Raw genomic sequence first — 23530 nt, 5'->3', positions numbered from 1 at the left:
GAGAATGTTTCTTTCTTAATTCAATGGCAGGCTATCATAGCACAGTGATACATTAAGTATACAATGAATGTTAAGTACCATATGCAGTGCCATGCTAAGTATACTATGCAATATCCATGTTATGTTGTCTTATATATTATCATGATTGGCAGGTTTGAAAAAAGTTCATATATGCCATCGAGGTAGTGGTGCACTGATAGAGAGGTGTGTTAACATCCACAAATTGCAATTGCTGAATGGTAGTCAGTGATGATTAGAGGTGATTAATCTTTATGATTTACTTCAATGGACAAGCTCATGGAGTTTGATCCCCAAATAGCCAAAGGCCAATGTTTGCAAAGAACGTCCATAGATTCTAGCTTCCAGCTAACACCCCAACGCCAATGATTGCAGGCAACATGCACATTCTAATCTACATCAATGAAAATAGCTATGGAAGGAGTATAGCACAAACTTACGGAGTTTGATCCCCAAATACCCCGAGTCCAAAGTGTCTGAGCAACATGCATAGTGGTATGTTCCAGCCACTAGGTTATAAGCTCCAGCTACCATAGTTGTATGTCCCAGCTGCAAGCTATAGGCAGTGAAGTGTCTCATGGAAGTTAAGCCTCGCCACTCCAAGTTTTGGGCCTCGTACACGAGCTTTGAACCCCAAATGGCTTGAGGCATGAGGGCGCTCAGGGAGTTTGAGCCCCAAATAGCCTAAGCCTTGGAGGTGCGAGGCTAACACAAGCATTATTTGGGAGCTGGTTAGGAACACCTCCTAATGCCAGGGTTATCCCAAGTGCTAAAAGAAAAAGGGTTGGTGCTCCCTTCAAAAGGTGACATGTATAAAAGGCCAAAGTGTTGACTTTGGTCTTAATTGTTGTTTGCAAAAGTTTGAATACAAGCTTCCTCTCCTCTTCCAAGAGAGTGTTTTGGGTGTTCCCTTGTTTCCATTGTAGTGCCCTTGTGTTTGCCACTCCATCCCCCTTCCCTCTTCCCTTCTCCTTCTCCTTCTCCCTCCCTTCTCCCCTCTTATCTCCCCTCTTTCCCTCCCCTGTTTCTCTCACGGAAACATATTACAACAATTCAGAGGTCGCTTGAGTGTGACACTTGCAGATGGCTTATGCTTTGCATTGCTCTCAATGGGGGAAGCTTGGAGTGGAGGCTCCATCGGCATCTCTTCAATGTCCCCACGACATGTGAGCCACTGTCGAGACCCACACATTTTTGGTGCTACTGCCAGGGAATGAAGGTATGCTTTTGCATTGCACTTGTCTTCCTTCGTAATCTACCCATTGCACAAGGCTTCAAGCTTAACATGGAGCTTTGTTAGTGGAGTTGTAGGAGATGAAAGAGTAAAGAAGTGAGAGTTTTTTTTGAAAAGGGGGGAAAACTATCATTTTTTGTTGGAAAGTCATTTTGGAGCATTTGATGCTTGCTTTTATGCTTTGTAGTGTTTTGTGTTGACAGCAGCTTAGTTTGTGAGATTGTTGAGTGTGTAATGTCCAAACACATAAAAAACAACAGAAATGATGATTCTTTCTGAATTTCAATGTTGTTTTGTGCGCTAGAACCCACCCCTCAAGAGATCTTGCATTTTGGCTTGCAAAAATTGTTTTTCCTTCAAGTTTTTTTCATTGTCTAGGTAGAGCAGGTCGTGTAGCATCCCCCTAGCATAAAAAACCAGAAGAAAAACTCAAGATCCACCAAAAATCCACAAAAGCAAGTCGGTGATGTAGTGCTCCACTATCCCCATGAGTCGGCACCATAGACCTATCCCATCGACTGGTGCGGTAGTAGTATCCTGTCGATCAAACCACATTCACCCGGTGTGTTAGCCATAACCCACCAATCTAACCTCTAACCACAGCCTAACGGCCTTGATTAAATGTGTGTCAGAGTTAATTATCTTACTGACTTGACAATCATTGACCTGTGGCCTTAGAGCTATCCCACCAACCGTCGCTATCTCGTTAATCCGCCGTCCATGCAGTAAGCCAAACCCTATCCATTGTCATCTCTAATCTCCTCACTATCTCTCCTCTAATATCCCTCATTGATCGTAGCTCCCACACCATTGTCATCTCTAATCTCCTCACTATCTCTCCTGTAATATGCCTACATCAAAACATCTCTCCTCCATCCCTCCTTAATCTTCGCTCACTGCTTTCTGCTCCTCATTGATAAGATTTTCTAAAACTCTGACCATCTCTCTCACTCCCTCACTCCCTCGATTTTCATCTCTCTCCTCTCTCTTTGTGTCTCTCGTCTCCTCTCTCCCTCTCTTTCTCTCTTCTCTCTCTCTCTCTCATGAGTATGCTTCTCTCTCTGTGTCTCTCTCTCTCTCTCTCTCTCTCTCTCTCTCTCTCCCCTCTCCTCTACCCTCTCCCTCTCTTTCTCTCTTCTCTCTCTCTCTCTCTCCTCTCCTCTTCAGTTCCTCTCTCTCTCTCTCTCTCTCTCTCTCTCTCCTCTCCTCTCTGGCTAGTTAGGAACCTAGTGATGATTATGGTGTATAAGAGATAGAGAATAAGGATTTAGTAGGACTTGAGGAGGAGGAGAGAAGGAGAGACAAGACCAAGAGAGAGGTTATTAAAGAGATGAATTTTGCAAACATGGATGCATTGGTGAGAATGGGAGCCTCATTGAATGTGTTGTTTGTTGCTGGATAAGCACCTCAATATTTTCAATTTATTGCAGAGGAGATTCTAATCCTCTCTAATCCTAGCAAAGAGGTCTATGAAAAAGTGATGATGGACATAATAAGGTTGGATACAAACACTCTCATGTCTTCATACTTCAATGACACCCTTGAATCTAAGAAGCTAATCTTCATTTATTTTTTACAGTGTCATCATAACACAGTTAGTTACCTCTATCAGTACAAAGTCGAGTGTATATGCTTGATTCTCTCCTTTTGGTAATACTTATCAATAATGAAAAATCCATAACGAATGTTTGTACGTGGTTGCCATCTAAAAATTTTGACGATGTGTGAGTTGTCCTTATGGCATATTTCTAGAAGTAATGAACATTGCATACTCATTTTTAATGATGTGTTGATAGCTCTGCCAAATTGTAATTATTCTTCGTTGATGGTGCAGCTCGTATTGGAGTTTGTTATGTGTGGACTTGAAAGCTAGAGAATGTTCCTTTCTTAATTCGATGGCAGGCTATCATGGCATGGTCATACATTAAGTATACAATGAATATTAAGTACCCTATGCAGTATCATGCTAAGTATACTATGCAATATCCATGTTACGTTGTCTTATATATTATCATGATTGGCAGGTTTAAAAAAAGTTCATATATGCCATCGAGGTAGTGATGCACCGACACACAAGTGTGTTAACATCCATAGAGTGCAATTGCTGAATGGTAATCAGTAATGATTAGAGGTGATTACTCTTTATGATTTACTTCAATGGACAAGCTCATGGAGTTTGATCCCCAAATAGCCAAAGGCCAATGTTTGCAAACAATGTGCATAGATTGTAGCTTCCAGCTAACACCCCAAGGCCAATGATTGTAAGCAATGTGAACATTCTGATCTACATCAATGTTTAGCCATGGAAGGAGTACAGCACAAACTTAGGGAGTTTGATCCCCAAATACCCCAAGGCCAAAGCGTCCAAGCAACATGCATAGTGGTATGTTCCAGCCACTAGGTTATCAGCTCCAGCTACCACGGTTGTATGTTCTAGTTGCAAGCTGTAGGCAGTGAAGTGTCTCACGGAAGTTAAGCCTCACCACTCCAAGTTTTGGGCCTCATACACGAGCTTTGAACCCTAAATGGCTTGAGGCATGAGGGCGCTCAAAGAGTTTGAGCCCCAAATAGCCTAAGCCTTGAAGGTGCGAGGCTATTACAAGCGCTATTTGGGAGCCGGTTAGGAACACCTCCTAATGCCAGTCCCAAGATAGTTTAAACCAAATTTAAAAATTTTTTATTTAAGGGTAATTAATATATAAAGATGAATTTAATGAACTTTATTGTTTGTTTATAGGTGGAAGAGCAGGAGGAGCAACCCATGTTTGTGAACTGACACCTTCAAAAAGACTTACTGATGCTTTGTGAGAGTATCAATGAAGTAAAAAGTGCTCCAAAATCATATCTTCCAATAATAGTGTAAGACACACCTCTAGGTGCACTTCTTTCTTCTTTAGTTCCTAATAGATCTCTTCTTTTGTGAGAGTATCAATGAAGTAAAAAGTGCTCCAAAATCATATCTTCCAACAATAGTGCAAGACACACCTCTAGGTGCACTTCTTTCTTCTTTAGTTCCTAATAGATCTCTTCTAACTTCATGGAAAAATATAAAAACTTAAACATAACTTAAAAAAATAAGACTTAAAATTAAAAAAAGAGATGTTATGCACAAGAAAATATTAATTCTCCCTAAAAGGAGATAAATTAACCTAATGTATTGAAAATGTAAGCTAAACTAATTTAAAATTTTCATAAATATGAGAAATTTGAAATTGTACTTTCTATATTTCAACACAAAATACATTTTTTTTCCAGTATATTTCATAAGTTTCAATTGAGAAATTAAACTAGTAAATTGAAAATGTAAGTGAAACTTATTTTGAATTTTAAAAAAGGCAAGAAATTTGAAATTCTAGTTTCCACAAGTTTGTCTTTTCACAAACTTTTCAAATTTCCACACATTTGTCTTTTCACACACCAAGAATAATAGTTTTGTTTGTGTAAGTTTCAACTAAATCACACACCAAGGTACATAGTTTTGTTTTCAAGTTTCCACACGTTTACATTTAGTCATTCCTATCTTCTCTTTAGTAGCCTCTAATCTCCTTCCTTGATCGTCCCCTCTACTCCTATATCCATATCCATTGTCGTCTCTAATCTCCTCACTATCTCTCCTCTAATATCCCTCATTGATCGTAGCTCCCACGTCATTGTAGTCTCTAATCTCCTCACTATCTCTCCTCTAATATGGCTCCATCAAAATATCTCTCCTCCATCCCTCCTTGATCTTCGCTCACTGCTATCTCCTCCTCATTGGTAAGATTTTCTAAAACTTTGTCCCTCTCTGTCACTCCCTCGCTCCTAGATTTTCATCTCTCTCCTCTCTCTCTGTGTCTCTTGTCTCCTCTCTCCCTCTCTTTCTCTCTTCTCTCTCTCTCTCTCATGAGTACGCTTCTCTCTCTCTCTCTCCCTCCCCCCCCTCTCCTCTACCCTCTCCTCTACCCTCTCCCTCTCTTTCTCTCTTCTCTCTCTCTCTCTCTCTCTCTCTCCTCTCCTCTTCTGTTCCTCTCTCTCTCTCTCTCTCTCTCTCTCTCTCCTCTCCTGTCTAGCTAGTTAGGAACCTAGTGATGATTATGATGTACAAGAAAGAGAGAATGAGGATTTAGTAGGACTTGACGAGGAGGAGACAAGGAGAGACAAGGACCAAGAGAGAGGTTATCAAAGAGATCAATTCTGCAACCATGGATGCATTGGTGAGAATGGGAGCCTCATTGAATGTGTTGTTCGATAAACACCTCAATATTTTTAATTCGTTGTAGAGGAGATTCTAATCCTCTCTAATCCTAGCAAAGAGGTCAATGAAAAAGTGATGATGGACATAATAAGGTTGGATACAAACACTCTCATGTCTTCATACTTCAATAACACCATTGAATCTAAGAAGCTAATGTTCATTTATTTTTTACAGTGTCATCATAACACAGTTACCTCTATCAGTACAAAGTCGAGTGTGTATGCTGGATTCTCTTCTTTTGGTAATACTTATCAACAATGAAAAATCCATAACGAATGTTTGTACGTGGTAGCCATCTATAAATTTTGACGATGTGCGAGTTGTCCTTATGGCATATTGCCAAAAGTAATGAACATTGCATACTCATTTTTAATGATGTGTTGACAGCTCTGCCAAATCGTAATTATTCTTCGTTGATGGTGCAGCTCGTATTGGAGTTTGTTATGTGTGGACTTGAAAGCTAGAGAATGTTCCTTTCTTAATTCAATGGCAGGCTATCATGGTACGGTGATACATTAAGTATACAATGAATGTTAAGTACCCTATGCAGTGCCATGCTAAGTATACTAAGCAATATCCATGTTGCGTTGTCTTATATATTATCATGATTGGCAGGTTTGAAAAAATTTCAAATATGCCATCGAGGTAGTGATGCACTGACAGAGAGGTGTGTTAACATCCACAAAGTGTAATTGCTGAATGGTAATCAGTGATGATTAGAGGTGATTAATCTATATGATTTACTTCAATGGACAAGCTCATGGAGTTTGATCCCCAAATAGCCAGAGGCCAATGTTTGCAAACAACATGCATAGATTGTAGCTTCCAGCTAACACCCCAAGGCCAATGATTGTAGGCAACATGCACATTCTGATTTACATCAATGAATACAGCCATGAAAGGAGTATAGCACAAACTTAGGGAGTTTGATCCCCAAATACCTTAAGGCCAAAGCATCCAAGCAACATGCATAGTGGTATGTTCTAGCCACTAGGTTATAAGCTCCAGCTACCACCTTTGTATGTTCTAGTTGCAAGCTGTAGGTGATGAAGTGTCCTGCAGAAGTTAAGCCTCGCCACTCCAAGTTTTGGGCCTCATACACGAGCTTTGAACCCTAAATGGCTTGAGGCATGAGGGCGCTCAGGGAGTTTGAGCCCCAAATAGCCTAAGCCTTGGAGGTGCGAGGCTAACACAAGCACTATTTGGGAGCCGATTAGGAACACCTCCTAATGCCAGGGTTGTCCCAAGATAATTTAAACAAAATTTAAAATCTTTTATTTAAGGATAATTAATATAAAAAGATGAATTTAATGAACTTTATTGTTCGTTTATAGGTGGAAGAGGAGGAGGAGCAACCCATCTTTGTGAACTGACACTTTCAAAAAGACTAATTGATGCTTTGTGAGAGTATCAATGAAGTAAAAAGTGCTCCAAAATCAAATCTTCCAACAATAGTGAAAGATACACCTCTAGGTGCACTTCTTTCTTCTTTAGTTTCTAATAGATCTCTTCTAACTTCATGGAAAAATATAAAAAATCAAACAAAAATTAAAAAAAAGACTTAAAATAAAAAAGTGAGAATTTATGCAAAAGAAAATATTAATTCTCCCTAAAAGGAGATAAATTAAACTAATGTATTGAAAATGTAAGCTAAACTAATTTAAAATTTTCAAAAATGTGAGAAATTTCAAATTGTACTTTCTATATTCCAACACAAAATACATTTTTTTCTACTATATTTCGTAAGTTTCAATTCAGAAATTAAACTGGTCAATTGAAAATAAAAGTGAAACTCATTTTAAATTTTAAAAAAGGCAAGAAAATTTGAACAAGTTTCCACAAGTTTGTCTTTTCACAAGCTTTTTAAAATTTCCACACATTTGTCTTTTCACGCCAAGGTTCATAGTTTTGCTTGTGTAAGTTTCAACTAAATCACACACACCAAGGTACATAGTTTTGTTTTCAAGTTTCCACACATTTACATTTAGTCATTCCTATCTTCTCTTTAGTAGCCTCTAATTTTCTTCCTTGATCGTCCCCTCTACTCCTATATCCATATCCATTGTCGTCTCTAATCTCCTCACTATCTCTCCTCTAATATCCCTCATTGATCATAGCTCCAATGTCATTGTCGTCTCTAATCTCCTCACTATCTCTCCTCTAATATGGCTCCATCAAAACATCACTCCTCCATCCCTCCTTGATCTTCGCTCACTACTTTCTTCTCATTGGTAAGATTTTCTAAAACTCTGTCCCTCTCTCTCACTCCCTCGATCCCTAGATTTTCATCTCTCTCCTCTCTCTCTGTGTCTCTCATCTCCTCTCTCCCTCTCTTTCTCTCTTATCTCTCTCTCTCATGAGTATGCTTCTCTCTCTCTCTCTCTCTCTCTCTCTCTCTCTCTCTCTCTCCCGTCTCCTCTACCCTCTCCCTCTCTTTCTCTCTTCTCTCTCTCTCTCTCTCTCTCTCTCTCTCTCTCCTCTCCTCTCAGGCTAGTTAGGAACCTAGTGATGATTATGGTGTACAAGAAACAGAGAATGAGGATTTAGTAGGACTTGAGGAGGAGGAGAGAAGGAGAGACAAGGACCAGGAGAGAGGTTATCAAAGAGATGAGTTATACAAACATGGATGCATTGGTGAGAATGGAAGCCTCATTTAATGTGTTGTTTGGTTCTAGATAAACACCTCAATATTTTCACTTCATTGCAGAGGAGATTCTAATCCTCTCTAATCCTAGCAAAGAGGTCTATGAAAAAGTGATGATGGACATAATAAGGTTGGATACAAACACTCTCATTTCTTCTTACTTCAATGACACCCTTGAATTTAAGAAGCTAATGTTCATTTATTTTTTATAGTGTCATCATAACACAGTTACTTCTATCAGTACAAAGTCGAGTGTGTATGCTTGATTCTCTCCTTTTGGTAATACTTATCAATAATGAAAAATCCATAATGAATGTTTGTATGTGGTTGCCATCTATAAATTTTGACGATGTGCGAGTTGTCCTTATGGCATATTTCCAGAAGTAATGAACATTGCATACTTATTTTTAATGATGTTTGACAGCTCTGCCAAATCATAATTATTCTTCATTGATGGTGCAGCTCGTATTGGAGTTTGTTATGTGTGGACTTAAAAGCTAGAGAATGTTCCTTTCTTAATTCAATGGCAGGCTATCATGGCACAGTGATACATTGAGTATACAAAGAATGTTAAGTACCCTATGCAGTGCCATGCTAAGTATACTATGCAATATTCATGTTATGTTGTCTTATATATTATCATGATTGGTAGGTTTGAAAAAAGTTCCATATATGCCATCAAGGTAGCGATGCACCGACAGAGAGGTGTGTTAACATCCACACAGTGCAATTGCTGAATGGTAATCAGTGATGATTAGAGGTGATTAATCTTTATTATTTATTTCAATGGACAAACTCATGGAGTTTAATCCCCAAATAGCCAAAGGCCAATGTTTGCAAACAACGTGCAAAGATTGTAGCTTCCAGCTAACACCCCAAGGCCAATGATTGCAAGCAACATGCACATTCTCATCTACATCAATGAAAACAGCCATGGAAGAAGTACAGCACAAATTTAGGGAGTTTGATCCCCAAATATGCCGAGGCCAAAGCGTCTAAGCAACATGCATAGTTGTATGTTCCAGCCACTAGGTTATAATCTCTAGCTACCACAGTTGTATGTTCCAGCTGCAAGCTATAGGTGGTGAATTGTCTCGCGAAAGTTAAGCCTCGCCACTCCAAGTTTTGGGCCTCGTACATGAGCTTTGAACCCTAAATGGCTTGAGGCATGAGGGCGCTCAGGGAATTTTAGCCCCAAATAGCCTAAGCCTTTGAGGTGCGAGGCTAACACAAGCGTTATTTGGGAGCCGGTTAGGAACACCTCCTAATGCCAGGGTTGTCCCAAGATAATTTAAACAAAATTTAAAATCTTTTTATTTAAGGATAATTAATATATAAAGATGAATTTAATGAACATTATTGTTTGTTTATGGGTGGAAGAGGAGGAGCAGCAACCCATGTTTGTGAACTGACACCTTCAAAAAGACTTATTGATGCTTTATGAGAGTATCAATGAAGTAAAAAGTACTCCAAAATCAGATCTTCCAACAATAGTGAAAGACGCACCTCTAGGTGCACTTCTTTCTTCTCTAGTTCCTAATAGATCTCTTCTAACTTCATGGCAAAATATAAAAAATTACACATAAATTTAAAAAATAAGACTTAAAATAAAAAAGTGAGAATTTATGCAGAAGAAAATATTAATTCTCCCTAAAAGGAGATAAATTAAACTAATGTATTGAAAATGTAAGCTAAACTAATTTAAAATTTCAAAAATGTGAGAAATTTCAAATTGTACTTTCTATATTCTAACACAAAATACATTTTTTTTCTACTATATTTCATAAGTTTCAATTGAGAAATTAAACTAGTAAATTGAAAATGTAAGTGAAACTCATTTTAAATTTTCAAAAAGGTGAGAAATTTGAAATTCAAGTTTCCACAAGTTTGTCTTTTCACAAACTTTTCAAATTTCCACACATTTGTCTTTTCACACACCAAGATTCATAGTTTTGTTTGTGTAAGTTTCAACTAAATCACACACACCAAGGTACATAGTTTTGTTTTCAAGTTTCCACACATTTACATTTAGTCATTCCTATCTTCTCTTTAGTAGCCTCTAATCTCCTTCCTTAATCGTCCCCTCTACTCCTATATCCATATCCATTGTCATCTCTAATCTCCTCACTATCTTTTCTCTAATATTCCTCATTGATCGTAGCTTCCACATCATTGTCGTCTCTAATCTCCTCACTATCTCTCCTCTAATATCCCTCCATCAAAACATCTCTCCTCCATCCCTCCTTGATCTTCGCTCACTCCTTTCTCCTCCTCATTGATAAGATTTTCTAAAACTCTATCCCTCTCTCTCACTCCCTGGCTCCCTAGATTTTCATCTCTCTCCTCTCTCTTTGTGTCTCTCGTCTCCTCTCTCCCTCTCTTTCTCTCTTCTCTCTCTCTCTCTCTCTCTCTCTCTCTCTCTCTCCTCTCCTCTTTAGTTCCTCTCTCTCTCTCTCTCTCCTCTCCTCTCTGACTAGTTAGGAACCTAGTGATGATTATGGTGTACAAAAAACAGAGAATGAGGAGTTAGTAGGTCTTGAGGAGGAGGAGAGAAGGAGAGACAAGGACCAAGAGAGAGGTTATCAAAGAGATCAATTCTACAATTATGGATGCATTGGTGAGAATGGGAGCCTCATTTAATGTGTTGTTTGTTGCTAGATAAACACCTCAATATTTTCAATTCGTTGTAGAGGAGATTCCAATTCTCTCTAATCCTAGCAAAGAGGTCAATGAAAAAGTGATGATGGACATTATAAGGTTGGATACAAACACTCTCATGTCTTTATACTTCAATGACACCCTTGAATCTAAGAAGCTAATGTTCATTTATATTTTATAGTGTCATGATAACACAGTTACCTCTATCAGTACAAAGTCGAGTGTGTATGCTTGATTCTCTCCTTTTGGTAATACTTATCAACAATGAAAAATCCATAACGAATGTTTGTACATGGTTGCCATCTATAAATTTTGACGATGTGCGAGTTGACCTTATGGCATATTTCCAGAAGCAATGAACATCGTATACTCATTTTTAATGATGTGCAGACAGCTCTGCCAAATCGTAATTATTCTTCGTTGATGGTGCAGCTCGTATTGGAGTTTGTTATGTGTGGACTTGAAAGCTAGAGAATGTTCCTTTCTTAATTCAATGGCAGGCTATCATGGCACAGAGTATACAATGAATGTTAAGTACCCTATGCAGTGCCATGCTAAGTATACTAAGCAATATCCATGTTGCGTTGTCTTATATATTATCATGATTGGCAGGTTTGAAAAAAGTTCATATATGCCATCGAGGTAGTGATGCACCGACAGAGAGGTGTGTTAACATCCAAAGAGTGCAATTGCTGAATGGTAATCAGTGATGATTAGAGGTGGTTAATCTTTATGATTTACTTCAATGGACAAGCTCATGGAGTTTGATCCCCAAATAGCCAAAGGCCAATGTTTGCAAACAACGTGCATAAATTGTAGCTTTCAGCTAACACCCCAAGGCCAATGATTGTAGGCAACGTGCACATTCTGATCTACATCAATCAAAACAGCCATGGAATGAGTATAGCACAAACTTAGGGAGTTTGATCCCCAAATATCCCAAGGCTAAAGCGTCCAAGCAACATGCATAGTGATACGTTCCAGCCACTAGGTTATAAGCTCCAGCTACCACAGTTGTATGTTCTAGTTTCAAGCTATAGGCAGTGAAGTGTCTCGCGGAAGTTAAGCCTCGCCACTCCGAGTTTTGGGCCTCGTACACGAGCTTTGAACCCTAAATGGCTTGAGACATGAGGGCGCTCAAGGAGTTTGAGCCCCAAATAGCCTAAGCCTTAGAGGTGTGAGGCTAACACAAGCCCTATTTGGGAGCCGTTTAGGAACACCTCCTAATGCCAGGGTTGTCCCAAGATAATTTAAACAAAATTTAAAACCTTTTTATTTAAGGATAATTAATATATAAAGATGAATTTAATGAACTTTATTGTTTGTTTATAGGTGGAAGAGGAGAAGGAGCAACCCATGTTTGTGAACTGACACCTTCAAAAAGACTTATTGATGCTTTGTGAGAGTATCAATGAAGTAAAATTTGCTCCAAAATCAGATCTTTCAACAATAGTGAAATACACACCTCTAGGTGCACTTCTTTCTTCTGTAGTTCCTAATAGATCTCTTCTAACTTCATGGAAAAATATAAAAAATTAAACATAAATTAAAAAAATAAGACTTAAAATACAAAAGTGAGTATTTATGCAGAAGAAAATATTAATTCTCCCTCAAAGGAGATAAATTAAACTAATGTATTGAAAATGTAAGCTAAACTAATTTAAAATTTTTAAAATGTGAGAAATTTCAAATTGTACTTTCTATATTCCAACACAAAATACATTTTTTTTGCTACTATATTTCATAAGGTTCAATTGAGAAATTAAACTAGTAAATTGAAAATGTAAGTGAAACTCATTTTAAATTTTTAAAAAGGCAAGAAATTTGAAATTCAAGTTACCACAAGTTTGTCTTTTCACAAACTTTTCAAATTTCCACACATTTATCTTTTCACACACCAAGGTTCATAGTTTTGTTTGTGTAAATTTCAACTAAATCACACACACCAAGTTACATAGTTTTGTTTTCAAGTTTCCACATGTTTACATTTAGTCATTCCTATCTTCTCTTTAGTAGCCTCTAATCTCCTTCGTTGATCATCCCCTCTACTACTATATCCATATCCATTGTTGTCTCTAATCTCCTCACTATCTCTCCTCTAATATCCCTCATTGATCATAGCTCCCACATCATTGTCGTCTCTAATCTCGTCACTATCTCTCCTCTAATATGCCTCCATCAAAACATCTCTCCTCCATCCCTCCTTGATATTCGCTCACTGCTTTCTCCTCCTCATTGGTAAGATTTTCTAAAACTCTGTCCCTCTCTCTCACTCCCTCGCTCCCTAGATTTTCATCTCTCCTCTCTCTCTGTGTCTCTCGTCTCCTCTCTCCCTCTCTTTCTCTCTTCTCTCTCTCTCATGAGTATGCTTCTCTCTCTCTCTCTCTCTCTCTCCCCTCTCTCCTCTACCCTCTCCCTCTCTTTCTCTCTTCTCTCTCTCTCTCTCTCTCCTCTCCTCTTCAGTTCCTCTCTCTCTCTCTCTCTCTCTCTCTCTCTCTCTCTCTCTCTCTCTCCTATCCTCTCTGGATAGTTAGGAACCTAGTGATGATTATGGTGTATAAGAAACAGAGAATGAGGATCTAGTAGGACTTGAGGAGGAGGAGAGAAGGAGAGTCAAGGACCAGGAGAGAGGTTATCAAAGAGATGAATTCTGCAAATATGGATGCATTGGTGAGAATGGGAGCCTCATTTAATGTGTTGTTTATTGTGGGATAAACACCTTAATATTTTTAATTCGTTACAGAGGAGATTCTAATCCTCTCTAATCCTATCAAAGAGGTCAATGAAAAAGTGATGATGGACATAATAAGGTTGGATACAAACACTCTCATGTCTTCATACTTCAATGACACCCTTGAATCTAAGAAGCTAATGTTCATTTATTTTTTATAGTGTCATAATAACACAATTACCTCTATCAGTACAAAGTCGAGTGTGTATGATTCTCTCCTTTTGGTAATACTGATCAACAATGAAAAATCCATAACGAATGTTTGTACGTGGTTGGCATCTATAAATTTTGACAATGTGCGAGTTGTCCTTATGGCATATTTCCAAAAGTAATGAACATTGCATACTCATTTTTAATGGTGTTGAGAACTCTACCAAATCGTAATTATTCTTCGTTGATGGTGCAGCTCGTATTGGAGTTTGTTATGTGTGGACTTGAAAGCTAGAGAATGTTTCTTTCTTAATTCAATGGCAGGCTATCATAGCACAGTGATACATTAAGTATACAATGAATGTTAAGTACCATATGCAATGCCATGCTAAGTATACTATGCAATATCCATGTTATGTTGTCTTATATATTATCATGAATGCTAAATGGTAGTCAGTGATGATTAGAGGTGATTAATCTTTATGATTTACTTCAATGGACAAGCTCATGGAGTTTGATCCCCAAATAGCCAAAGGCCAATGTTTGCAAAGAACGTCCATAGATTCTAGCTTCCAGCAAACACCCCAATGCCAATGATTGCAGGCAACATGCACATTCTAATCTACATCAATGAAAATAGCTGTGGAAGGAGTATAGCACAAACTTACGGAGTTTGATCCCCAAATACCCCGAGTCCAAAGCGTCTGAGCAACATGCATAGTGGTATGTTCCAGCCACTAGGTTATAAGCTCCAGCTACCATAGTTGTATGTCCCAGCTGCAAGCTATAGGCGGTGAAGTGTCTCATGGAAGTTAAGCCTCGCCACTCCAAGTTTTGGGCCTCGTACACGAGCTTTGAACCCCAAATGGCTTGAGGCATGAGGGCGCTCAGGGAGTTTGAGCCCCAAATAGCCTAAGCCTTGGAGGTGCGAGGCTAACACAAGCATATTTGGGAGCTGGTTAGGAACACCTCCTAATGCCAGGGTTATCCCAAGTGCTAAAAGAAAAAGGGTTGGTGCTCCCTTCAAAAGGTGACATGTATAAAAGGCCAAAGTGTTGACTTTGGTCTTAATTGTTGTTTGCAAAAGTTTGAATACAAGCTTCCTCTCCTCTTCCAAGAGAGTGTTTTGGGTGTTCCCTTGTTTCCATTGTAGTGCCCTTGTGTTTGCCACTCCATCCCCCTTCCCTCTTCCCTTCTCCTTCTCCTTCTCCCTCCCTTCTCCCCTCTTATCTCCCCTCTTTCCCTCCCCTGTTTCTCTCACGGAAACATATTACAACAATTCAGAGGTTGCTTGAGTGTGACACTTGCAGATGGCTTATGCTTTGCATTGCTCTCAATGGGGGAAGCTTGGAGTGGAGGCTCCATCGGCATCTCTTCAATGTCCCCACGACATGTGAGCCACTGTCGAGACCCACACATTTTTGGTGCTACTGCCAGGGAATGAAGGTATGCTTTTGCATTGCACTTGTCTTCCTTCGTAATCTACCCATTGCACAAGGCTTCAAGCTTAACATGGAGCTTTGTTAGTGGAGTTGTAGGAGATGAAAGAGTAAAGAAGTGAGAGTTTTTTTTGAAAAGGGGGGAAAACTATCATTTTTTGTTGGAAAGTCATTTTGGAGCATTTGATGCTTGCTTTTATGCTTTGTAGTGTTTTGTGTTAACAGGCTTAGTTTGTGAGATTGTTGAGTGTGTAATGTCCAAACACATAAAAAACAACAGAAATGATGATTCTTTCTGAATTTCAATGTTGTTTTGTGCGCTAGAACCCACCCCTCAAGAGATCTTGCATTTTGGCTTGCAAAAATTGTTTTTCCTTCAAGTTTTTTTCATTGTCTAGGTAGAGCAGGTCGTGCAGCATCCCCCTAGCATAAAAAACCAGAAGAAAAACTCAAGATCCACCAAAAATCCACAAAAGCAAGTCGGTGATGTAGTGCTCCACTATCCCCATGAGTCGGCACCATAGACCTATCCCATCGACTGGTGCGGTAGTAGTATCCTGTCGATCAAACCACATTCACCCGGTGTGTTAGCCATAACCCACCAATCTAACCTCTAACCACAGCCTAACGGCCTTGATTAAATGTGTGTCAGAGTTAATTATCTTACTGACTTGACAATCATTGACCTGTGGCCTTAGAGCTATCCCACCAACCGTCGCTATCTCGTTAATCCGCCGTCCATGCAGTAAGCCAAACCCTATCCATTGTCATCTCTAATCTCCTCACTATCTCTCCTCTAATATCCCTCATTGATCGTAGCTCCCACACCATTGTCATCTCTAATCTCCTCACTATCTCTCCTGTAATATGCCTACATCAAAACATCTCTCCTCCATCCCTCCTTAATCTTCGCTCACTGCTTTCTGCTCCTCATTGATAAGATTTTCTAAAACTCTGACCATCTCTCTCACTCCCTCACTCCCTCGATTTTCATCTCTCTCCTCTCTCTTTGTGTCTCTCGTCTCCTCTCTCCCTCTCTTTCTCTCTTCTCTCTCTCTCTCTCATGAGTATGCTTCTCTCTCTGTGTGTGTGTCTCTCTCTCTCTCTCTCTCTCTCTCCCCTCTCCTCTACCCTCTCCCTCTCTTTCTCTCTTCTCTCTCTCTCTCTCTCCTCTCCTCTTCAGTTCCTCTCTCTCTCTCTCTCTCTCTCTCTCTCCTCTCCTCTCTGGCTAGTTAGGAACCTAGTGATGATTATGGTGTATAAGAGATAGAGAATAAGGATTTAGTAGGACTTGAGGAGGAGGAGAGAAGGAGAGACAAGACCAAGAGAGAGGTTATTAAAGAGATGAATTTTGCAAACATGGATGCATTGGTGAGAATGGGAGCCTCATTGAATGTGTTGTTTGTTGCTGGATAAGCACCTCAATATTTTCAATTTATTGCAGAGGAGATTCTAATCCTCTCTAATCCTAGCAAAGAGGTCTATGAAAAAGTGATGATGGACATAATAAGGTTGGATACAAACACTCTCATGTCTTCATACTTCAATGACACCCTTGAATCTAAGAAGCTAATCTTCATTTATTTTTTACAGTGTCATCATAACACAGTTAGTTACCTCTATCAGTACAAAGTCGAGTGTATATGCTTGATTCTCTCCTTTTGGTAATACTTATCAATAATGAAAAATCCATAACGAATGTTTGTACGTGGTTGCCATCTAAAAATTTTGACGACGTGTGAGTTGTCCTTATGGCATATTTCTGGAAGTAATGAACATTGCATACTCATTTTTAATGATGTGTTGATAGCTCTGCCAAATTGTAATTATTCTTCGTTGATGGTGCAGCTCGTATTGGAGTTTGTTATGTGTGGACTTGAAAGCTAGAGAATGTTCCTTTCTTAATTCGATGGCAGGCTATCATGGCATGGTCATACATTAAGTATACAATGAATATCAAGTACCCTATGCAGTATCATGCTAAGTATACTATGCAATATCCATGTTACGTTGTCTTATATATTATCATGATTGGCAGGTTTAAAAAAAGTTCATATATGCCATCGAGGTAGTGATGCACCGACACACAAGTGTGTTAACATCCATAGAGTGCAATTGCTGAATGGTAATCAGTAATGATTAGAGGTGATTACTCTTTATGATTTACTTCAATGGACAAGCTCATGGAGTTTGATCCCCAAATAGCCAAAGACCAATGTTTGCAAACAATGTGCATAGATTGTAGCTTCCAGCTAACACCCCAAGGCCAATGATTGTAAGCAATGTGAACATTCTGATCTACATCAATGTTTAGCCATGGAAGGAGTACAGCACAAACTTAGGGAGTTTGATCCCCAAATACCCCAAGGCCAAAGCGTCCAAGCAACATGCATAGTGGTATGTTCCAGCCACTAGGTTATCAGCTCCAGCTACCACGGTTGTATGTTCTAGTTGCAAGCTGTAGGCAGTGAAGTGTCTCACGGAAGTTAAGCCTCACCACTCCAAGTTTTGGGCCTCATACACGAGCTTTGAACCCTAAATGGCTTGAGGCATGAGGGCGCTCAAAGAGTTTGAGCCCCAAATAGCCTAAGCCTTGAAGGTGCGAGGCTATTACAAGCGCTATTTGGGAGCCGGTTAGGAACACCTCCTAATGCCAGTCCCAAGATAGTTTAAACCAAATTTAAAATTTTTTATTTAAGGGTAATTAATATATAAAGATGAATTTAATGAACTTTATTGTTTGTTTATAGGTGGAAGAGCAGGAGGAGCAACCCATGTTTGTGAACTGACACCTTCAAAAAGACTTACTGATGCTTTGTGAGAGTATCAATGAAGTAAAAAGTGCTCCAAAATCATATCTTCCAATAATAGTGTAAGACACACCTCTAGGTGCACTTCTTTCTTCTTTAGTTCCTGATAGATCTCTTCTTTTGTGAGAGTATCAATGAAGTAAAAAGTGCTCCAAAATCATATCTTCCAACAATAGTGCAAGACACACCTCTAGGTGCACTTCTTTCTTCTTTAGTTCCTAATAGATCTCTTCTAACTTCATGGAAAAATATAAAAACTTAAACATAACTTAAAAAAATAAGACTTAAAATTAAAAAAAGAGATGTTATGCACAAGAAAATATTAATTCTCCCTAAAAGGAGATAAATTAACCTAATGTATTGAAAATGTAAGCTAAACTAATTTAAAATTTTCATAAATATGAGAAATTTGAAATTGTACTTTCTATATTTCAACACAAAATACATTTTTTTTCCAGTATATTTCATAAGTTTCAATTGAGAAATTAAACTAGTAAATTGAAAATGTAAGTGAAACTTATTTTGAATTTTAAAAAAGGCAAGAAATTTGAAATTCTAGTTTCCACAAGTTTGTCTTTTCACAAACTTTTCAAATTTCCACACATTTGTCTTTTCACACACCAAGAATAATAGTTTTGTTTGTGTAAGTTTCAACTAAATCACACACCAAGGTACATAGTTTTGTTTTCAAGTTTCCACACGTTTACATTTAGTCATTCCTATCTTCTCTTTAGTAGCCTCTAATCTCCTTCCTTGATCGTCCCCTCTACTCCTATATCCATATCCATTGTCGTCTCTAATCTCCTCACTATCTCTCCTCTAATATCCCTCATTGATCGTAGCTCCCACGTCATTGTAGTCTCTAATCTCCTCACTATCTCTCCTCTAATATGGCTCCATCAAAATATCTCTCCTCCATCCCTCCTTGATCTTCGCTCACTGCTATCTCCTCCTCATTGGTAAGATTTTCTAAAACTTTGTCCCTCTCTGTCACTCCCTCGCTCCTAGATTTTCATCTCTCTCCTCTCTCTCTGTGTCTCTTGTCTCCTCTCTCCCTCTCTTTCTCTCTTCTCTCTCTCTCTCTCATGAGTACGCTTCTCTCTCTCTCTCTCCCTCCCCCCCCTCTCCTCTACCCTCTCCTCTACCCTCTCCCTCTCTTTCTCTCTTCTCTCTCTCTCTCTCTCTCTCTCTCTCCTCTCCTCTTCTGTTCCTCTCTCTCTCTCTCTCTCTCTCTCTCTCTCCTCTCCTGTCTAGCTAGTTAGGAACCTAGTGATGATTATGATGTACAAGAAAGAGAGAATGAGGATTTAGTAGGACTTGACGAGGAGGAGACAAGGAGAGACAAGGACCAAGAGAGAGGTTATCAAAGAGATCAATTCTGCAACCATGGATGCATTGGTGAGAATGGGAGCCTCATTGAATGTGTTGTTCGATAAACACCTCAATATTTTTAATTCGTTGTAGAGGAGATTCTAATCCTCTCTAATCCTAGCAAAGAGGTCAATGAAAAAGTGATGATGGACATAATAAGGTTGGATACAAACACTCTCATGTCTTCATACTTCAATAACACCATTGAATCTAAGAAGCTAATGTTCATTTATTTTTTACAGTGTCATCATAACACAGTTACCTCTATCAGTACAAAGTCGAGTGTGTATGCTGGATTCTCTTCTTTTGGTAATACTTATCAACAATGAAAAATCCATAACGAATGTTTGTACGTGGTAGCCATCTATAAATTTTGACGATGTGCGAGTTGTCCTTATGGCATATTGCCAAAAGTAATGAACATTGCATACTCATTTTTAATGATGTGTTGACAGCTCTGCCAAATCGTAATTATTCTTCGTTGATGGTGCAGCTCGTATTGGAGTTTGTTATGTGTGGACTTGAAAGCTAGAGAATGTTTCTTTCTTAATTCAATGGCAGGCTATCATAGCACAGTGATACATTAAGTATACAATGAATGTTAAGTACCATATGCAGTGCCATGCTAAGTATACTATGCAATATCCATGTTATGTTGTCTTATATATTATCATGATTGGCAGGTTTGAAAAAAGTTCATATATGCCATCGAGGTAGTGGTGCACTGATAGAGAGGTGTGTTAACATCCACAAATTGCAATTGCTGAATGGTAGTCAGTGATGATTAGAGGTGATTAATCTTTATGATTTACTTCAATGGACAAGCTCATGGAGTTTGATCCCCAAATAGCCAAAGGCCAATGTTTGCAAAGAACGTCCATAGATTCTAGCTTCCAGCAAACACCCCAACGCCAATGATTGCAGGCAACATGCACATTCTAATCTACATCAATGAAAATAGCTGTGGAAGGAGTATAGCACAAACTTACGGAGTTTGATCCCCAAATACCCCGAGTCCAAAGCGTCTGAGCAACATGCATAGTGGTATGTTCCAGCCACTAGGTTATAAGCTCTTGCTACCATAGTTGTATGTCCCAGCTGCAAGCTATAGGCGGTGAAGTGTCTCATGGAAGTTAAGCCTCGCCACTCCAAGTTTTGGGCCTCGTACACGAGCTTTGAACCCCAAATGGCTTGAAACATGAGGGCGCTCAGGGAGTTTGAGCCCCAAATAGCCTAAGCCTTGGAGGTGCGAGGCTAACACAAGCATTATTTGGGAGCTGGTTAGGAACACCTCCTAATGCCAGGGTTATCCCAAGTGCTAAAAGAAAAAGGGTTGGTGCTCCCTTCAAAAGGTGACATGTATAAAAGGCCAAAGTGTTGACTTTGGTCTTAATTGTTGTTTGCAAAAGTTTGAATACAAGCTTCCTCTCCTCTTCCAAGAGAGTGTTTTGGGTGTTCCCTTGTTTCCATTGTAGTGCCCTTGTGTTTGCCACTCCATCCCCCTTCCCTCTTCCCTTCTCCTTCTCCTTCTCCCTCCCTTCTCCCCTCTTATCTCCCCTCTTTCCCTCCCCTGTTTCTCTCACGTTTCCCATATTACAACAATTCAGAGGTCGCTTGAGTGTGACACTTGCAGATGGCTTATGCTTTGCATTGCTCTCAATGGGGGAAGCTTGGAGTGGAGGCTCCATCGGCATCTCTTCAATGTCCCCACGACATGTGAGCCACTGTCGAGACCCACACATTTTTGGTGCAGTAGCCAGGGAATGAAGGTATGCTTTTGCATTGCACTTGTTTTCCTTCGTAATCTACCCATTGCACAAGGCTTCAAGCTTAACATGGAGCTTTGTTAGTGGAGTTGTAGGAGATGAAAGAGTAAAGAAGTGAGAGTTTTTTTTGAAAAGGGGGGAAAACTATCATTTTTTGTTGGAAAGTCATTTTGGAGCATTTGATGCTTGCTTTTATGCTTTGTAGTGTTTTGTGTTGACAGCAGCTTAGTTTGTGAGATTGTTGAGTGTGTAATGTCCAAACACATAAAAAACAACAGAAATGATGATTCTTTCTGAATTTCAATGTTGTTTTGTGCGCTAGAACCCACCCCTCAAGAGATCTTGCATTTTGGCTTGCAAAAATTGTTTTTCCTTCAAGTTTTTTTCATTGTCTAGGTAGAGCAGGTCGTGTAGCATCCCCCTAGCATAAAAAACCAGAAGAAAAACTCAAGATCCACCAAAAATCCACAAAAGCAAGTCGGTGATGTAGTGCTCCACTATCCCCATGAGTCGGCACCATAGACCTATCCCATCGACTGGTGCGGTAGTAGTATCCTGTCGATCAAACCACATTCACCCGGTGTGTTAGCCATAACCCACCAATCTAACCTCTAACCACAGCCTAACGGCCTTGATTAAATGTGTGTCAGAGTTAATTATCTTACTGACTTGACAATCATTGACCTGTGGCCTTAGAGCTATCCCACCAACCGTCGCTATCTCGTTAATCCGCCGTCCATGCAGTAAGCCAAACCCTATCCATTGTCATCTCTAATCTCCTCACTATCTCTCCTCTAATATCCCTCATTGATCGTAGCTCCCACACCATTGTCATCTCTAATCTCCTCACTATCTCTCCTGTAATATGCCTACATCAAAACATCTCTCCTCCATCCCTCCTTAATCTTCGCTCACTGCTTTCTGCTCCTCATTGATAAGATTTTCTAAAACTCTGACCATCTCTCTCACTCCCTCACTCCCTCGATTTTCATCTCTCTCCTCTCTCTTTGTGTCTCTCGTCTCCTCTCTCCCTCTCTTTCTCTCTTCTCTCTCTCTCTCTCATGAGTATGCTTCTCTCTCTGTGTGTGTCTCTCTCTCTCTCTCTCTCTCTCTCTCTCCCCTCTCCTCTACCCTCTCCCTCTCTTTCTCTCTTCTCTCTCTCTCTCTCTCCTCTCCTCTTCAGTTCCTCTCTCTCTCTCTCTCTCTCTCTCTCTCTCCTCTCCTCTCTGGCTAGTTAGGAACCTAGTGATGATTATGGTGTATAAGAGATAGAGAATAAGGATTTAGTAGGACTTGAGGAGGAGGAGAGAAGGAGAGACAAGACCAAGAGAGAGGTTATTAAAGAGATGAATTTTGCAAACATGGATGCATTGGTGAGAATGGGAGCCTCATTGAATGTGTTGTTTGTTGCTGGATAAGCACCTCAATATTTTCAATTTATTGCAGAGGAGATTCTAATCCTCTCTAATCCTAGCAAAGAGGTCTATGAAAAAGTGATGATGGACATAATAAGGTTGGATACAAACACTCTCATGTCTTCATACTTCAATGACACCCTTGAATCTAAGAAGCTAATCTTCATTTATTTTTTACAGTGTCATCATAACACAGTTAGTTACCTCTATCAGTACAAATTCGAGTGTATATGCTTGATTCTCTCCTTTTGGTAATACTTATCAATAATGAAAAATCCATAACGAATGTTTGTACGTGGTTGCCATCTAAAAATTTTGACGACGTGTGAGTTGTCCTTATGGCATATTTCTGGAAGTAATGAACATTGCATACTCATTTTTAATGATGTGTTGATAGCTCTGCCAAATTGTAATTATTCTTCGTTGATGGTGCAGCTCGTATTGGAGTTTGTTATGTGTGGACTTGAAAGCTAGAGAATGTTCCTTTCTTAATTCGATGGCAGGCTATCATGGCATGGTCATACATTAAGTATACAATGAATATCAAGTACCCTATGCAGTATCATGCTAAGTATACTATGCAATATCCATGTTACGTTGTCTTATATATTATCATGATTGGCAGGTTTAAAAAAAGTTCATATATGCCATCGAGGTAGTGATGCACCGACACACAAGTGTGTTAACATCCATAGAGTGCAATTGCTGAATGGTAATCAGTAATGATTAGAGGTGATTACTCTTTATGATTTACTTCAATGGACAAGCTCATGGAGTTTGATCCCCAAATAGCCAAAGACCAATGTTTGCAAACAATGTGCATAGATTGTAGCTTCCAGCTAACACCCCAAGGCCAATGATTGTAAGCAATGTGAACATTCTGATCTACATCAATGTTTAGCCATGGAAGGAGTACAGCACAAACTTAGGGAGTTTGATCCCCAAATACCCCAAGGCCAAAGCGTCCAAGCAACATGCATAGTGGTATGTTCCAGCCACTAGGTTATCAGCTCCAGCTACCACGGTTGTATGTTCTAGTTGCAAGCTGTAGGCAGTGAAG

The sequence above is a fragment of the Dipteris shenzhenensis genome, chromosome 11 (assembly GCF_047967505.1).
Source record: "Dipteris shenzhenensis isolate YYH24624 ecotype China chromosome 11, Dip_SZ_1.0, whole genome shotgun sequence".
In the NCBI taxonomy this organism is placed as follows: domain Eukaryota; kingdom Viridiplantae; phylum Streptophyta; class Polypodiopsida; order Gleicheniales; family Dipteridaceae; genus Dipteris; species Dipteris shenzhenensis.
Note: the sequence above shows the minus strand (reverse complement) of the source record.